Below are 16,082 nucleotides of genomic sequence, written 5' to 3' on the forward strand. Positions count from 1 at the left end.
CATGTATTTGTCCTTGTAATAGAAATAAATGCGAAGGGCTGATCTTATAGGCCCAAAGACAGGGGTGCCTATACACCCACGGAGTTTGGCCAAAGCAAGAAGTGCACTTAGATAATAAAGAAAAGCATGACGACTTAATGTTATCAAAATGAATTTGATAACATTACCATTCAATTCAAGAAACCAAACCTATTTATTTCTGGGTGAGGTAAATGTTATTGACCGCTTGAACGTGGGTTCGTAGCACGTGGGTTAGTTAGGAAACACAATCTTATAGCGATACGGAGGCAACGGAGATGCGAGTGTAAACTTACACAGCACCAAGACGAGAAGGCGTATGTCACGAATCTACACGTTTCCTTTGTTTTAGCTCGTAACATTTGTTTGAGTGTTTGCACCAACAAAAACGGAAAAGAAGATTGAGGTTAGCTATTCTGAAGGGTACCTTGACCCCAAGAATTATTCATCTATCTCGTTTGCGTTTGCTTTCTTGAAAACTTAGCGCTCGCTACATTCCTGTCTGAAATGCTATGTCACGCTAATAACGTGCATGCCGTTCATGGCCTGGAAGTACCGGGCGCGCCGAGATATAGACAGGTCTAGCATGCACAGTAGATGACGATCATTGTTTCGGGACAGGGTAAAACCTAACGTCTGTAAATTGTCCTTAGAATGAGAGATGATTGAAAAAGGCTCCAATCCTCTTCGCGTTTTTGCCCATGCGGTGGACAAGAACGGACTTAGTGCCGGACAAGAACGAGAAAGGAGTGCACCTTCTGCACGACGGCCCGTTTTCCGTTCGTAATGGACGCGGCGGAGAAACGTGGAAGGAAAAAGGTTGGTCAAGAATATAAAGCCAAATCTAAACCCCGATGCCGCATTATGTTTTGTACGAAGAGATTGCCCCGTTTGCAAAAAGAAGAATGGAAACTGTAAATCCAGTACCATGCAAGGCTCTAGAAGACAGTTTGAGGCGCATAGCTGACTGCAAACATTTAAAAAAAATTGTTTTAATGGAACTCCTCTCCCGGGAACCACAAATGTCTGGAACCGAACCTTGTGATGCAAAAACATTTTACTTTGCCTAGTCTGCCGGAAGCAGAGTAACTCAACGGATCTCTCTCTACTCGACAATACCAGCTTAGGCGCCTGGGAAGTTTGGGGAGGCGAGGCTATGTGTTGTGTTCACTTCAAGAATGCCACCACACAGGCTCGCGAACCAGAGAATTTTCAGAATCTAATCAGTCAATTATCCATCGGCACGATGACCTGCCATGCATGCCGATAAGGTAGCATGCGCAATCAAGGTCTGCCTAGCACTGTACTTAGTAAATGGCGCCCATTGTCGCTATATTGTAAGTACTATAAATAAACCAACTAGATTCCTTAATGTTTTTCTCATTCTGTGCTTCCTGTTATTGCGTTGCCTTTATTCGTTTTTATTTTTTAAGCGAAGCTTTGTTTGCCTTTTCCTTCGACTTTCCCAGTGCGGCAGCTGCTGTTTGGCACACCGCGTCGGGGGGTAGCTCAGACCGTGAGTATACATGACAGGATTGGGTCAGAGAGGAAAGGCGACACCAGAAATTCGTTTTGACCCCCCCGCGTCGAATGTGCTCAATGCCCCCTGAAGCGTCCTGGGCGTCGCCGATTAGCCTCTTGACAACTGTAATTACCCGTGACGCCCCTCAAAAGCATTGCAGAAACTGCAGGGCTTCCCTTTCTACTAATGTGCGTGTCCATGGGGCACGTAGATAGAGCTGTAGAGAGGAAAGAGAAGAGGCAGTTCCCATACAAGGGAAAAGGGGCGCGGGGGAGGTGACGTAGCAAGGCAAGGAAGCCCTTCTACTATACGGCAGCGGTTGCGCGGAAACTGTATGAACTGAAGTTCCAGGTACGGTGAAAAAAAAAGAAAGATCATTTCTGCTTTTTTTGAAAAATAAACGCCATGCGAATATTTAAAGCGGACAAATTACGCAGGGCGTGCAGAAGCAGAGCCGCATTAATTAAAGCGGATTGCAGGGTCCAGGTGACACTATGGAAGTGGTAGACTGTCAAATCAGTACTTATGTACCCGCCGCTCTAGCTTTACGGCTATGGTATTACTAGAGGTCGTGGATTTCATCCCAAACGCGGCCGCCGCATTTTGACGGGGGCGAAATAGAAAGTGCACGTGCACATAGATTTTCGGTCGCCTTAAAGGAGCACTGACACAAAAATTTGAAGTCGAGATAACTTGCGAGATCGATTTAGTTGGTCACACACACATCTTCTATAAGATATCAGCGGCGAATATCGCTTAGAACATATTTAAAATCAATTTTAAAGTACGTGCGCGCAGCCAACCGCAAAACAGAGCACCTCGCGACATTGACATCAACCGGGATTGTAAATAGCCAAGAAACCGCTACGTCATGTGGCTACGTCACGAATTTTCGTTGGCTGCCATGCGGCTTACATGTGCTCTTCTCCTCTGTTGTTGCTTGTTCTAGCTGTTGTACTTATAGTGGGGCGCTCTCCGTGTCACTGCAGCTGCAGTTTTTGTCGTGTCCATCAGGATATTTCCCACACTATCAGCTTGACTGCGCTGCCATAACGTTCAACGCCGATTTGTTGTGTCTTACCATTGATTGTGGCCGATGCGAGGGTTTTGTTGAGGTTCATCCTCGCCATCGCCGGCCGCAATATCTGAGTCGCTAAGTAATTGGCCACGTCTAAAGCGCGAGACACATGGCGCGATTTCCCGTGCGATCTGTAGTACGGCGCGTCGTGTGCGACTTGCCGCATGCGGCGATTCGGGACACATGGTACGAGTGAGCGAACGACGGCCCAGAACCGGCGCCCCTGCGTGGAAGTTCGGAATGCTGCGTAACTTCGAACAGAAAGTGAAAGCAACCGTATTTGCACAGCTATCTTGTTTCAAACAAACGATAACAATATAAACACGTCTATGCGAGCACTGTAGACGTGTTTCCGCAAGGCCGCGTTAGCAGTATCGGATCCGTTGACAGCCGCCGATGGCCAAGAGCCCGCAGGCATAGCTCGCTGGGCCATCGAATCCGACACCGGTTGCACTTGTGACACGATCGCTTGCAGCTCGTATAACGAAGCGCCTATGTTAGTCGGCACAACATGTACACAGTAATGTCACGCTTAAATTCCAGCACATTTGATTTCATTGGCGCCGACAGAAGCGAACGAGCATGCCAAGCGAGCTTGCGATCGCTGGGAGACGATGTAGGCCTAGCTCGCCGGCCGTTTATCCGGGGCCGAGGGTCCTTGCGATGCGTCCGCAGCTCGTAATAAAGCGCCTAAATTCGCCAGCACAATCAATGCCTGAACATTTATGTTTCTCTTCAGTGAAAATACGGTTAGTTTTTTCGGTGCCGTTAGTAGCGATGAGTAAACAGGCCAGTCAGGCGAGCCGCTTCGTGTACAGACGATTGCTGGCGCGTCTGCGCTTACCGTGTCCGAGTAGAAATCACGCCAACGATTTACTATTTCGCACAACGTTTTATAACTCGCACTCTTTCGAGGTCACTTTATTCTGGAAGTTATTGCGTGTCAGAAACAAATTCTAGCCCATTTATATGCCGCCGTCAGCGGTGAAAGAGGCCCGCGTTTCGACCACGAAGAGAAAAAAAAAACAGACATGATCGGAGCGGCGAGGTGCCCGCTCACCGGCCCCACCCCGCCGGGTCTACCACGTGGCCATGACGTTCACGCTACCGCCGCTGTCATTGGCTGCGGTCGTCCGACCGATGCGGCAGTCGCACGACAATATTCAGCAAGTTGGTCGCGCACGCTGGCTGCGCGTCAGAGCATACGTCATGGCTTTTTTGCGAACACGTGAGCCCTTTGTTTACATTCCCGTTGGTCCCGTCTCGTTGCTCTCTGGAACCGAAACTTCGACTGGTCGCTACAAAAAAGACTGCAAATAATTACCTGTCGCGCTCTGAAGTAAATGAGGTTTCGTGCCGTAATTATTGGGTCATTAACTACTTATTAAAGCAGAAAAAACCACGTGGATTTTTTTTTGTGTCAGTACTCCTTTAAAGAACATCACGCTATCAAAATTAATCTGCAGTCCGCCACTACGGCGTGCCTCATAATCCGATTGTGATTTTAGCACGTAGAGCCCCATAATGCGATTGAAGTTTAATACTTCTGTCACGATGCGATGTGTCATGTGAGGCAATGACGATGCTGAACCCTCCCAGATGTTATGAAGTATGTATAGCGCACAAATGCTCAAGCAAACACCCCTCCCATTGTGTTCTATGTGCTACGCAGACAAACAGCAGTGGTGCACGCAAGGTAACGCTTAACATCAATTTGCCACTCTCGTGTTAGACGAAGCGTCGAAGAAATTAAGCGTTCGCCGTCAACATCACCCCTAATTATCATAAGTCAACGCAACCACCATAGAAAGCTTCCCTTACATTGATTCCCGCAGGCCGTGGACCTGCATATTTTTTTTTCCAGTTCTTGCACGTGATCGGAAAATCTCCTGCAAGAAGTGTAAATAAAGGCAAATAAATTATGTGACTTTAAGAGGGAACACTACGATCTGATTATGAGGCACGGTATAGTGGGGGACTCCGGAAAATGCTGGACAACCTGGGGTTCTTTAATGTGCGACTAAATCTTAGTACACAGGTGTTTTCACGTTACGCCCCCATCGAAATGCTGCCCCCATGGCCGGGATGCGGTGCCGCGACCTCATGCTTAGCAGCACAAGACCAGAGTCATTGAGCAAGCATGGCAGGTGACAAATGCGAATAAATCTTCCTAAAGTTGGCGCTGTGTGTTTGTCCAAATCTGCTTTCCGTGGGCCTCTCACTCTGCATGCGCTGCAAGAAAGCAGAAGGCACCATATAAAGGGTGCCCCAACTACCATGCTCCAAGATTTAAAAATATGCAAATGCCACGTAGCTGGACGATACCAGAGCAATCTTTTCTGTCATCGCTTATAGATAGTCAGATAATTTTTTTTTACATTCCGCGTAATTACACAATTAACCTAAATTAATCAACTCCTCAGTTATTGTAAATAAATGAAAAGTGCCAGCGTGGAAATGGTAGAGCAACATGAAAAACTCCCCATACACCTTTCTTCTGCTCAATATATTGTCACGTGGTGGTGACGTTGAAGAACACAGTAGCAATACTGTGAATGACAAAACTTTTATTGGGCGAAGCTGTGCCCACAAAAACAGGCTACACTTATAGCACAACGATAGCGGCGAACACGGTCGGCGATCGTCGAAAATCTGATCAACGGGTCAAGCGCGTCGGCTTTTATACATCAATCGTCGAATGTTCCAGACTAATCGTTGGGACCCGCGTGCCATCCACAAAGTTCTACACCATTCGCGTCAGGCGATGAAATCAGATAACATAAGGTTCGGCGACAACAGAAAGCGGATAGAAGCATCGATAACTTTCCAGAAACTTCGGATACTTGCAGGCGCGTCCCGCGCTGTGTGATAACATTTGTTAGGCGGCGAAACGTGGTCGCCCGATAGAGATAAGTACACGTGTCATTACCCCCTCTCTTAAAAAGCATCGACCCGATGCTGCAAACAAACGAAATTAATAAAGAAAAGCACTAGTAGCATAGAAAACAAAATGAGGAAGTTCGTCAGCGTCCGTAAAAGAGTTTAAGGCGTACCACGTAAACCACTTCACATCGTGCGCCCCGCCGCTGTGAAGGCGAAATGCCGTCTGGCACGACCTCATAGTCCAGTGCGCCAATACGTCGGATGACCTTGTAGGGTCCGAAATAGCGTCGCAGTAGTTTCTCACTGAGTCCTTGTCGGCGTATCGGGGTCCATACCCAAACATGGTCGCCGGGCTGGTACTCGACGAAGCGTCGTCGGAGGTTGTAGTGTCGGCTTTCGGTCCTCTGCTGGTTCTTGATCTGCAGGCGGGCGAGCTGTCGGGCTTCTTCAGCGCGCTGGAGATAGAAAAGCTACATAAAAGGAGCTACATAAAAGTGTTTTCCGAACGTGAACGAAGCCCGCCAATACGCGCAAAGGGAATCGAACTGCCAGTCGCGCCGCAATTTTGCGTGTATTCGCCGCTTCCCCCATCTCTCAAGTACAGATCCGTGCGTCACTCTCATTCCATTAGACTAGTGAATGGGAAACTGTACTACATGAAATGGTTGGTTTCCTAAATTGGCGGGTAAAGAGAGGGTGGATAGAATAAAATAAATAAATCTCCCTCAATGTCAGTGCTACCTCTCACCTTGTCGCTACCTGTCTTGTTCGCTCTCCTCTATTCAGTCATAACTAACCACTCGCCGCCACCGCCTTTTTTTTTTTTCTTCTTTAGAGTTAGCCTTGATTTACTTTACACTGGGCACCCAGCTCAATTCACGTACTGCACCCCTCCGGCTGGGCGAGAGGGAGCAGCGTGTACATATACACTGGTGCTAAAAGTTATGTTAGATTCTTTAGTTTAAATGTTCCAAATCCACGATCTGATTATGAAGCGCAGCGTAGCGTGAGACTCTTGAATAATTTTGACTACCTGGGGTCCCTCAGCGTCCAACTAAATTCTAAGCACACGGACGTTTTTATTTTCCTTTTTCTCATTTTTTGTGCATTCGGCCACCATATAACGCAGCTGCCGCGACTGGGATCAAACCCACAACTTCCAGGTCACCAGCGCATCTCCGAATCCACTAAGCTACGACGACGGAGAAATTCAAGTGCTCGATCCTACACTCTTGAGGAAAATTACACCCTTTTGCCACACAATAATCATCATCTGTCTTGTCCGAATTTGCTTTCTTTAACGCGGCGAGCCCGGTACTTTCCAGTAACGAACGGCATGCGCGTTATCAGCATGGCATAGCATTCCCGACAGGAAAGTAGCGGGCGCGGCGTTTTCAAGACAGGAATCGCAAGCAAGGCAGTTGACTATTATGTTGTGTGGTATAGCCCAAAGGGTGTAACTTTGCCTAAGAGTGTAAGGAAAACAGGTGCAGCACTACCGAACGCAAGTCCCGTTGTCAAAACGCCGGTTCAGGTGACATTTACGACCCCTGTTAACACTCCATTTCATTTTTACACTTCCAGTGACGCTTCGAGGCCATGCCTTTTGATAGCATCTTTTAGAGAAGCTAAAAATGTGTTTTGACGCAGTAAATTGAAACTTCGGAGCAGTATTAATAAAAAAAATATTGCAAACTTTCTCTATCATAAAGTCTTCTAATGTTCAAATACCAGTAAGTTCGGTAAATCTAACGCCAGCTACGCAAACATTTGCTTGCATAGGGCACTTGTGCACTTTGGTAGCACACGAGTAGAGCTGGTAAACAATTTTTTTTTTTCGTTGAAGAATTGCGGTATATATGGTTCAATTCGAAGCGTGAGCGATCACTTCCAAGACAACTTCAGTTTGTTTTATTCTTCAAGAACGCTTTTGTTTCGAAGTATTCATCATAAAATTGGACCCTCAGTAAAGCAATTTCGCGTTCACAGGTGGAAATCTATACACAGCCCCCCTCTCCCAAATTTACGCCACTCATTGGGGGGGAATACCACCGAGAGAGGGCGGTAGCACAGCTGCTACAGCTCTGCCAGTCTTCTAGGCTAGCCTGCCACACAGTTGCCTACGTCACACGGTGGGATTCTTCTTTGTGTCAAGATTTTCAGCTCTGAATATGAAAGGTGGCGTACTGAGTGTCAAAACTCAAGTTAAAAACAGTCGCCAACCGATTCTTTCTTATCTTTAGCAAAAGTGATCCGAATAATCAGTCAGTACAACGCCATGAACTTTAGCAGTGAAACAATTTTGTTGCGTTATCCAACGCTAGCGCTACTAAAGATTAGCTGAATTCTCCATCTCTGTGCTTCACCCATATGCCATCTATATAAAATGCTGCGATGATCCAGACGGCGCTGGCACTTCGCTTTCACTCGTCGCGCAGTTTGATGTGCGTCGCGTGCCGTCGCAAAGTGAAGTTATGTACGCACGGCCTTTGACTCTACGATGTGGTGTGACGAGGCTCTGGTCCACGAATTCAGTTTGTAGCTTTCCGCCTACAACTTTATGTTCATTAAGCAAATCAAACAAGCAAAACCAATTCTGATAGTTACCAACATGTCACCCGCAGACCAGACCAGCAGCTAGGCCTAACCAGCACCGCTTCTTCAGTATTTCGCGGTGCAAGTTGCTATTTGGTGATGAGTCGACCAAAACATTATTAGCGGCCGTACGGTAGTCCTGAAGCCGCGATTTCACGTCGCCAACGAGAGTGCGGGATAGGCGACAAAGGGAATGGTGGCCCTTTCTTCACGGCCTCCATTTCTGCGTCATCTTTCGAGATATGTTCAAGGAATCGAGCGAAACACCGTACAGCGTCCGACACTTATGTCACTCAATTTACATTGGTCATACAGGAGAGAAGTTCGGGATCTGGCTCAGCACTATAGCAGCCATTCACTGCCGTCTGAAAATCGCCGCTGAACCGTTGTCTAACCAACCCGCATGCGGCGAGGCAGAATGCATTCAAAATAGTAAGCAGCCCACTGATGAAAGAGAGGTACGATTCAGGTTTAACCGGAAAGGCTTGGCTCAGTCGGTGGCGGTCCCACTACGGCGGCAAGCGCTCCGCATATTTAGACATTGTTTCTGGACGCACTGTGCTGTCTGCGCTCATTGAACAGATGTGAATTAATATTGTATAAGAAGGCTTGCTTTCTACTTTTTACAATGACACTTATCGCCTACCCTGAAGCGTTACCTTATGGCATTCAAAAGAGAGCGAGACAGAGAGAAATAAACTTTATTGTGAGACCAGGCTTCTTGAGCCCAAAGGTCGGTGGCCTCCTAAGTCCAGGTAGCCATGGCTCGCTGCCGCCGCCCGAGCCCTGTTCACCAACCGCAGCTGGCTGTCAGGGTCTTGCGTCACTAGCAGAGCCTCCCACTGGTCTTCCAATTCTTCTTCTGAATCCGCCTCTTTCTGCATGTTATCGCCTGGTGGTGATGATGATGGTGGTGCTTCTCGATTATTCCTGCATCCAAGCACCATATGGAGCAGGGTGTTGGGCGTGTCCGGCGGGCAGAACTTGCAGTCTCGCCCGTAGATGCCCGGGTACATGGCGTGCAGCAGTGTTCCGTGTGGGTAGGTTCCAGCCTGTAGTCTTCTCCAGGTTACCGCTTGGCGAAAAACGACGTTTTCTCCGTACTGGCCTCTGTTGTACTGCGTTTCCGCCAAAGCTGTTCATCACAACAAAATGAAGTTTGCTCTGCCTTCAAATGACATCTTATACAAGCTTTCTATGAACAGATATCGCGTGTAAGGTAATGAGAAATTTATGCAGGCTGTAATAAATTTGGGAAAAACAAATGAAGCTTATGAATGAATACTTCTTTTTTTTTCTTTTCAACGCAGAACAACAATATTAAGAAGTTTTCTAGGCTACAGATGCATTATGATTTATACAAATTTGTTTTGTGTTCTTATGAAAAGTTCATGAGTTATTATTACTTAAATGTTGCAATTTGTGGGTATAGTTGGCCACGCATTACCGAGGTTCGAAGGGACAAAACTATTCAAGCTGAAACTTTGAAATCTTTAGCGATGGAGCAGCAATTTCTTCTCTGTCATTCTGTGAAAAGAAAATTTTCATATGTTAATTAAGAAATCTACAAGAGAGCCGTAAATCGAGCTAGTTTTTCAGCTGACCAGGTCATTGCAAATTTACATTCCCATTTACATTACATTACTTGGTACAAGCCATGTACCAACTAGCCTGGCAGCAGACGTTACTAAAATTTGCATCCTTTTCATGTACACGTTAATTCAAAACGAGTGTTCGACCTTAGTAGAGCCATACAATGTTTTGTAATTACTAGAACTCACTAGTTTTACTAAGTAGAGCACAAAACAAAACAATTTTCAATAACTAATAAATTTCATGGCGTTTTTTGCTGATGGCGCCATCTGTACAACAAAAAATATCAAGCTGTTTCACGTCAGTTCCAACATTTATGAAATGTACAGCCACTAAACATTACAAAGAGGGCAACCGCAAATGAATTCTTTCTTCGCGTTTGAGTGTATCGCTCTGTTTATCCCCCCCCCCCCCCCCCCATTTCTTTAAGCAGCCGTCTGCAACCAGACCTTCAACGTGGTTCTAAGGCAGCTCACTCAATCGTGGCTGTTGGTGGAAAAAGAAACAAACAAAAAAGCGCCCTACACGGTACATCATGGCTGTTTGCCAGCTAGTCAACAGGTTAGGCTATTGGTCCGTCGTGCCCAGGATAAGTGCAGATAAGCTAAAATTCCGGGAATTTCCTGTGCGCTTTCTTTTTTTCACAGGTATCTCTAGAAGCGTTCTAAAAGTGCACACAGAACATGCCCCCACTCCTCCTATAGTTTCCATGCTTGTAAAACGATATTCTGCAAGCTTGCTTTCTCCACGCGGCGAGATGCCGCGTGTTTGGTAGAATACTGTGTTTGCCCTATTCTACGCGACGCTGGTTGAACGTCAGGATTAGCGCCAAACAATGAGCGAGCAACTATTTTCACAATTGCAACAATAATTGCTGATAGCCTTGTCACGTGCAGCATTCCAAGTCGCGCGCAACGAACCAAATGTCACGTGTTCCGACGAGCATTGAAGCTTTGAAAGACGTGATATTGAGTAGGTGGTCTTCTAGTACAAAGATATCTCGTATTTACCCGCGTAATCAACGCACTCACATAATGCTCGAACACCGCACCCCCCCCCCCCCTCCCATTGCCCACTTTCTTTTTCGAGTAATTATCGTACAATCCAAAATTATTGCAGTGAATGGTGTCTCATTTTTGCGTTTCATTGCAGCCAATTGAACAACGTTTTCCACATGTGCACAACAGCGCATAGGCGCTAGAAACTCACCGCATTCAGCAGAAAAAAATGTATATATGCGGAACCCCCCCACTGGGGAAATTGATGCAAGCGAAGCTTTCTCTGCTGTTTGCTTTAATTGACGACAATTAGCGGTGATGTTGACGGCGACTATTTATTTATTCAAAGTTTAGTCCAAGGCGAGAGAGGCGAGCTGATATTAGAGAGCTTTATATTAAGGGTACGCAAGCTTTGGCGCTCCTTAGCGCTTGGATGCTCCAACGCTTGCATCCTCTTAACGTAAAACTCTCTGTTAAAGGCTACCTTGCGTGCACCACTGTTATTTGTCTGCGTGGTACACTGGGGTAGGTGTTTGCTTGAGGCGTTGTTCTGAGCCTTAATTCATAACCTCTGAGAGCATTGGCAATATTAAATGCTGCACATGGCACATCGCATCGTTGCGGAAGTATTAAACTTTATTTGAGTTATGGGGCTGTACGTGCCTAAACCACAATCGCATTATGAGGCACGCTCGAGTGGCGGACTTCGTAGTTATTCTGACGCCGTGTTGTTCTGTAACGTATACCTTAATCTAAGTGCACGAGTGCTTCATTATTTTTTTTTAAGTCCCGTCCAAATGCCGCTGCCGCGGTCGGGATTAAGCCCACGACCTTGATCCCATGTCCACAAAGCTACAGAGGCGTGCAGAGAGAGAGAGAGAGATAAGAATACAGGAAGGCAGGGATGTTAACCAGTCAATAGTCTGGTTGGCTACCCTACACTGGGGGAAGGGAGAAGGGGAAGAGAAAGAAGGGAGAGAGAAGGTGTAGGTACGTGTACGGATAGCACTTCAGTTAAAGTCGCTCGAGCAAACCAGAAGTTCTGAGAAAACACAAAAGTGCCTTCACTGCCTTCTGAGCCGATGATCGGTCGGGACGGCGCTCTAATATTGTCTGTTCACTCACAGGACGATCGTCTAGTTTCCTCAATGTGTCGGACAAATACTGTCGTTGTGCTTGAAATTGAGGACAATGGCACAATATGTGGTCAATGTTCTCCTCGCATGTGCAAACATCACATGCAGGACTATCAGCCATTCCAATTAGTGCTGAGTAGGCATTTGTGAAGGCCACTCCAAGCCATAACCGACACAGAAGAGACGCTTCACGCCGGTGCACACCGGCTGGAGGTCTGAGCTGAAGTGACGGGTTTAGTCGGTGCAGTCTTGTGCGCCTTGTATGTACGGTATTCCACTCTGCTAAGGAGATAGTGCTTGCCAGAATGCCAAGTTGTCTCGCGGCGTCGGTCCTTGAGAGCGGAATGGGGACGCAGCGGTCTTCTTGGTTTGACGTCCGAGCTGCCTTATCGGTGTCATCATTACCAATGATACCGCAATGACCTGGTATCCACTGAAAAGAGATATCATGGCCTTTTTCTCTTAAGTGATGGACAAGTTCCGCGATTTCGCACGTGAGCTGATCGTGAGTTCCATGTCGGAGAAATGAATGCACACATTGCAAGGCCGGCCTTGAATCGCAGAAGACTGCCCATTTTCTAGGACTTTCAGTATTTATCACTTGAAGCGCGTCGCGGAGAGCCGCGAGCTCTGCAGCTGTAGACGTAGTGACATGGGAAGTCCTGAACCGCTTGGTTATTCCCATTGCTGGTATAACTACAGCGCCGCCGGAACTGGTTGATGTAGTTGATCCATCAGTGTAGACGTGTGTGCAGTCGCTGTATTTCTCGTACAAGAGAAGTAAAGTTAGTTGCTTGAGCGCTGATGATGGCAAGTCCAACTTTTTCTGAAGTCCTGGGACTGTAAGGTTCACTTGAGTACGGCGCATGCACCATGGAGGAATAGAAGGCCTTGCCGCAGGTGTGTAACCTGACCTGAAAGAGTCACGGTGCGCGAAGACAGTCGCACTGAATGTCGTGTGGGGCCTATCTACTCGGAGACTTGCTAGGTGGTGGGTAGGGGTCCGGGCGAAGTGTCTTATGTGCACACGCATTGTTTCAATGCTAATGTGCGTTCTAATAGTGAAATCTTGAGCGACTGCAATAACTTCAGTCGTTGACGCACTCCGCGGTAGACCGAGACATATCTTGAGTGCTCGGGCTTGGATGCTTTGGATTGGGTTCAGGTTAGTTCTGCAGGTGTTGGACATGACCGGTATAGGCTGTACCGCAGGAATCCAATAAAGAGGACCCTGTACAGTTGCAGCATAGAGTGTATTTGCACTCCCCAGGTCTTTCCTGCAAGGAACTTAAACATATGGCAAATTCCTGTCAGGCGTATTTTCACATAATTCACATGAGGGGTCCAGGAGAGATTTTTGTCAAGGACCACCCCCAAAAATCTGTGACTCGTGCTGTACGAGATCATGTGTCTGTCGACGGATATCACGTATGGTGACATTGATTTCCTGGTAAGTGCCACCGCTGCGCACTTCTCGTATGACATACGAAGTCCTTGTTCTCTAAGGTAGGATGATGTTAAAGTAGCTGACTTTTGAAGCCGCGCGCGAAGCTGCAGTCGCGTCACAGCCGACGTCCAAATGCAAATGTCGTCGGCATAGACGGAGAGCCTAACGGTGCCTGGCAGGATGTCGGTGAGTCCAATGAGTGTTAGACTGAAGAGCGTTGGGCTGAGTACTCCGCCCTGAGGCACCCCACGGTTACTGTAATGCTGGGAGGTCGGGCCATCCTCGGTAAGTACGAAAAAGGATCTCTTATGTAGATAGCTACTTATCCAAAAATATACTTTGCCGCCAAGTCCTACTGCCTCTAACGCGTTAAAAATCGCTTCGTGCGTTACGTTATCGTACGCTCCTTTAACATCCAGAAACAGAGCAGCAGATAATCTTTTGCAGGACTTCTAGTGCTCGACGTACGTCACCAAGTCGATAACGTTGTCTATGGAAGAACGGCCACGCCTGAAACCGGCCACTGCATCTGGATATACCTGGTAATGTTCGAGGTACCATTCTAGCCGTGCTAGAACCATCCTCTCCATTAGTTTTCCGATGCAACTGGCAAGCGCAATTGGTCGGTATGATGCAATGTCTACAGGCGACTTGCCAGGCTTGAGCAGTGGAATTAGGCGACTGGTCTTCCATTCTTGGGGAACCGTACCTGTCTGCCAGGAGCTGTTGAACAGGAGCAGGAGCACTTTTCGAGCCTCATCGCCAAGATTACACAGGGCACGGTAGGTTATACCGTCGGGTCCTGGTGAAGATGAACGCTTGCACAAGGCCAGTGCAGCTTCGAGCTCGTCCATGGAGAAAGGACTATCCATGCGGGAGTCGCGTGAAATTGGTGAGTGGCGGAGCGTCGATGTTTCAGCGCAACTACTTTCGCCAGCAATCCTCCTGCAGAAAGCTTCCGCTACGTCAATCTCGCTGCATTGTTGGTGAAGGGCCAAAGACTTAAAAGGGTGGCGCTGCTGAGGGGTTCCACGGAGACCACGAACAGTTCTCCATATGTGAGACAATGGTTTTCGTGGATCCAAAGATTCGCAGAATGATTTCCATCTTTGTGATGCAAGTTTGTCCATGCGACGCTGAATTTCCTTTTGAGTTCTTCTGGCCAACCTCGAGTCATGCACAGACTTCGTGCGCCTGTATCTTCGCTCTGCCCGACGACGAATTGCACGAAGCTTCTCTAGCTCAATGTCGTATTCGGTGCGTGTAGACGTTCTCAGAAGCGAATGTTTCGCAGCCTCTAGGGCACCTTTTATGATGTCCTCTAGGCTAGTGGACAAGTCATCACGACAGCCGTCTTCGACAATTGACTTGAACATTGGCCAGTCGATACATTGTGTGAAGGCGGCTAACCTGGAGTCCGTCAACCCTTCAACCCTAATATAAGTGGGTAGGTGGTCACTTCCCCGCGTTTCAATATCCGGAAACCACCTGACCTTTCTAGTGAAGGAGCGTGAAACAAAGGTCAGGTCCAGGCAGCTACAGTAGGCAGTTCCACGTAGAAAGGTGGGGCATCCATCATTTAACAAGCACAGTTCTTGTTTGGAGGCAAATGACACTAATCTTCTGCCTCTCGAGTTTATCTTAGAACTTCCCCAGAGATGGTGGTGGGCATTAAAATCTCCAGTAATCACCAAAGGCTGCGGAGTCGCTGTGGTGATTTGCCGTAATCTCTCGCAGTCCAACCGACTTGAGGGCGATATGTAGGCTCCAATTAATGTGAAAGTGAGCTTGCCTTTCTTCACTGTCAGACAGACGTATTGGTTTTCTTGGTCTGGCGACACTGGGTGATGGACATACGTAAGATCACGTCGCATGAATACGATGATCTTGCTGCATTCTCCGTGGGTGGCGGACATGAAACACTCATACCCGGACAGTCTGATGTTATCTGATAGGGGCTCGCAGATGACGATGACCGGGAACTTATTTGTGAACACAAACTGTCGAAAGTCCGACATGCGTGACTTCAGTCCTCTGGCGTTCCACTGAAATATCGACGCGTTTCGGACTTCGTCACGAAACGACGGCTTCTGGAGAGCCATGATTTTAACCAAGAGCTGGAAGTACTGGACTCAAAGTGTCCAACACCTGTAGTGCGCTTTGCGCATGTTGGTAAGTTGGTAAGTTGGCATGTTGGTAAGTATAACGCGAATGGCACTCATGAGCGACCGCAGAATGTTGATGACCTGGAGATCATCAGCCAGCGTCGCTTCAACAGTCGCAGAAGGCGTTGCAGTCGGTGCGTTTTGAGGTAACTTAGCAGGGAGTCGTGCCCTCGGTAGCTCAGGCCCTTCTTCAGGGCGGGCGAGCCTCTCCTCTTTGTTCGCTTTCCTTGTATCTGTCTTGGTGGCGCAGTGTGGAGATGCGGCAGCCCTTCTGACTGTAGCTGGCGTGTACCTATCTGCAGTTGCGGAATTTCTTGAACGTTTTCGGTGTCGACGCCGACGTCGCCGAACAGCGGTAGCAGCCTCTCGATGCGTTGAATTGTCCCGCACCATGCGTTTTAGAATCGTGAATTCCTTCCGCATCCGCGGGCAATCCTTTGATGAGGCCTTGTGAGGACCACTGCAGTTAGGGCACTTTAGAACATGTGCGCTGCAGGCGTCTTCTGAATGGGACTCGGAGCACCGATGGCACACTACGCTGTTCACGCAGACACCCTTCACGTGGCCAATCTTGCAACACTTGAAACACTGGAGGGGCTTCGGTACGAATGGTCGTACTGGATGGCGGACATGTCCTACTTTGACGT

The sequence above is a fragment of the Dermacentor andersoni genome, chromosome 8 (genome assembly GCF_023375885.2).
Source record: "Dermacentor andersoni chromosome 8, qqDerAnde1_hic_scaffold, whole genome shotgun sequence".
Taxonomy (NCBI): Eukaryota; Metazoa; Arthropoda; class Arachnida; order Ixodida; family Ixodidae; genus Dermacentor; species Dermacentor andersoni.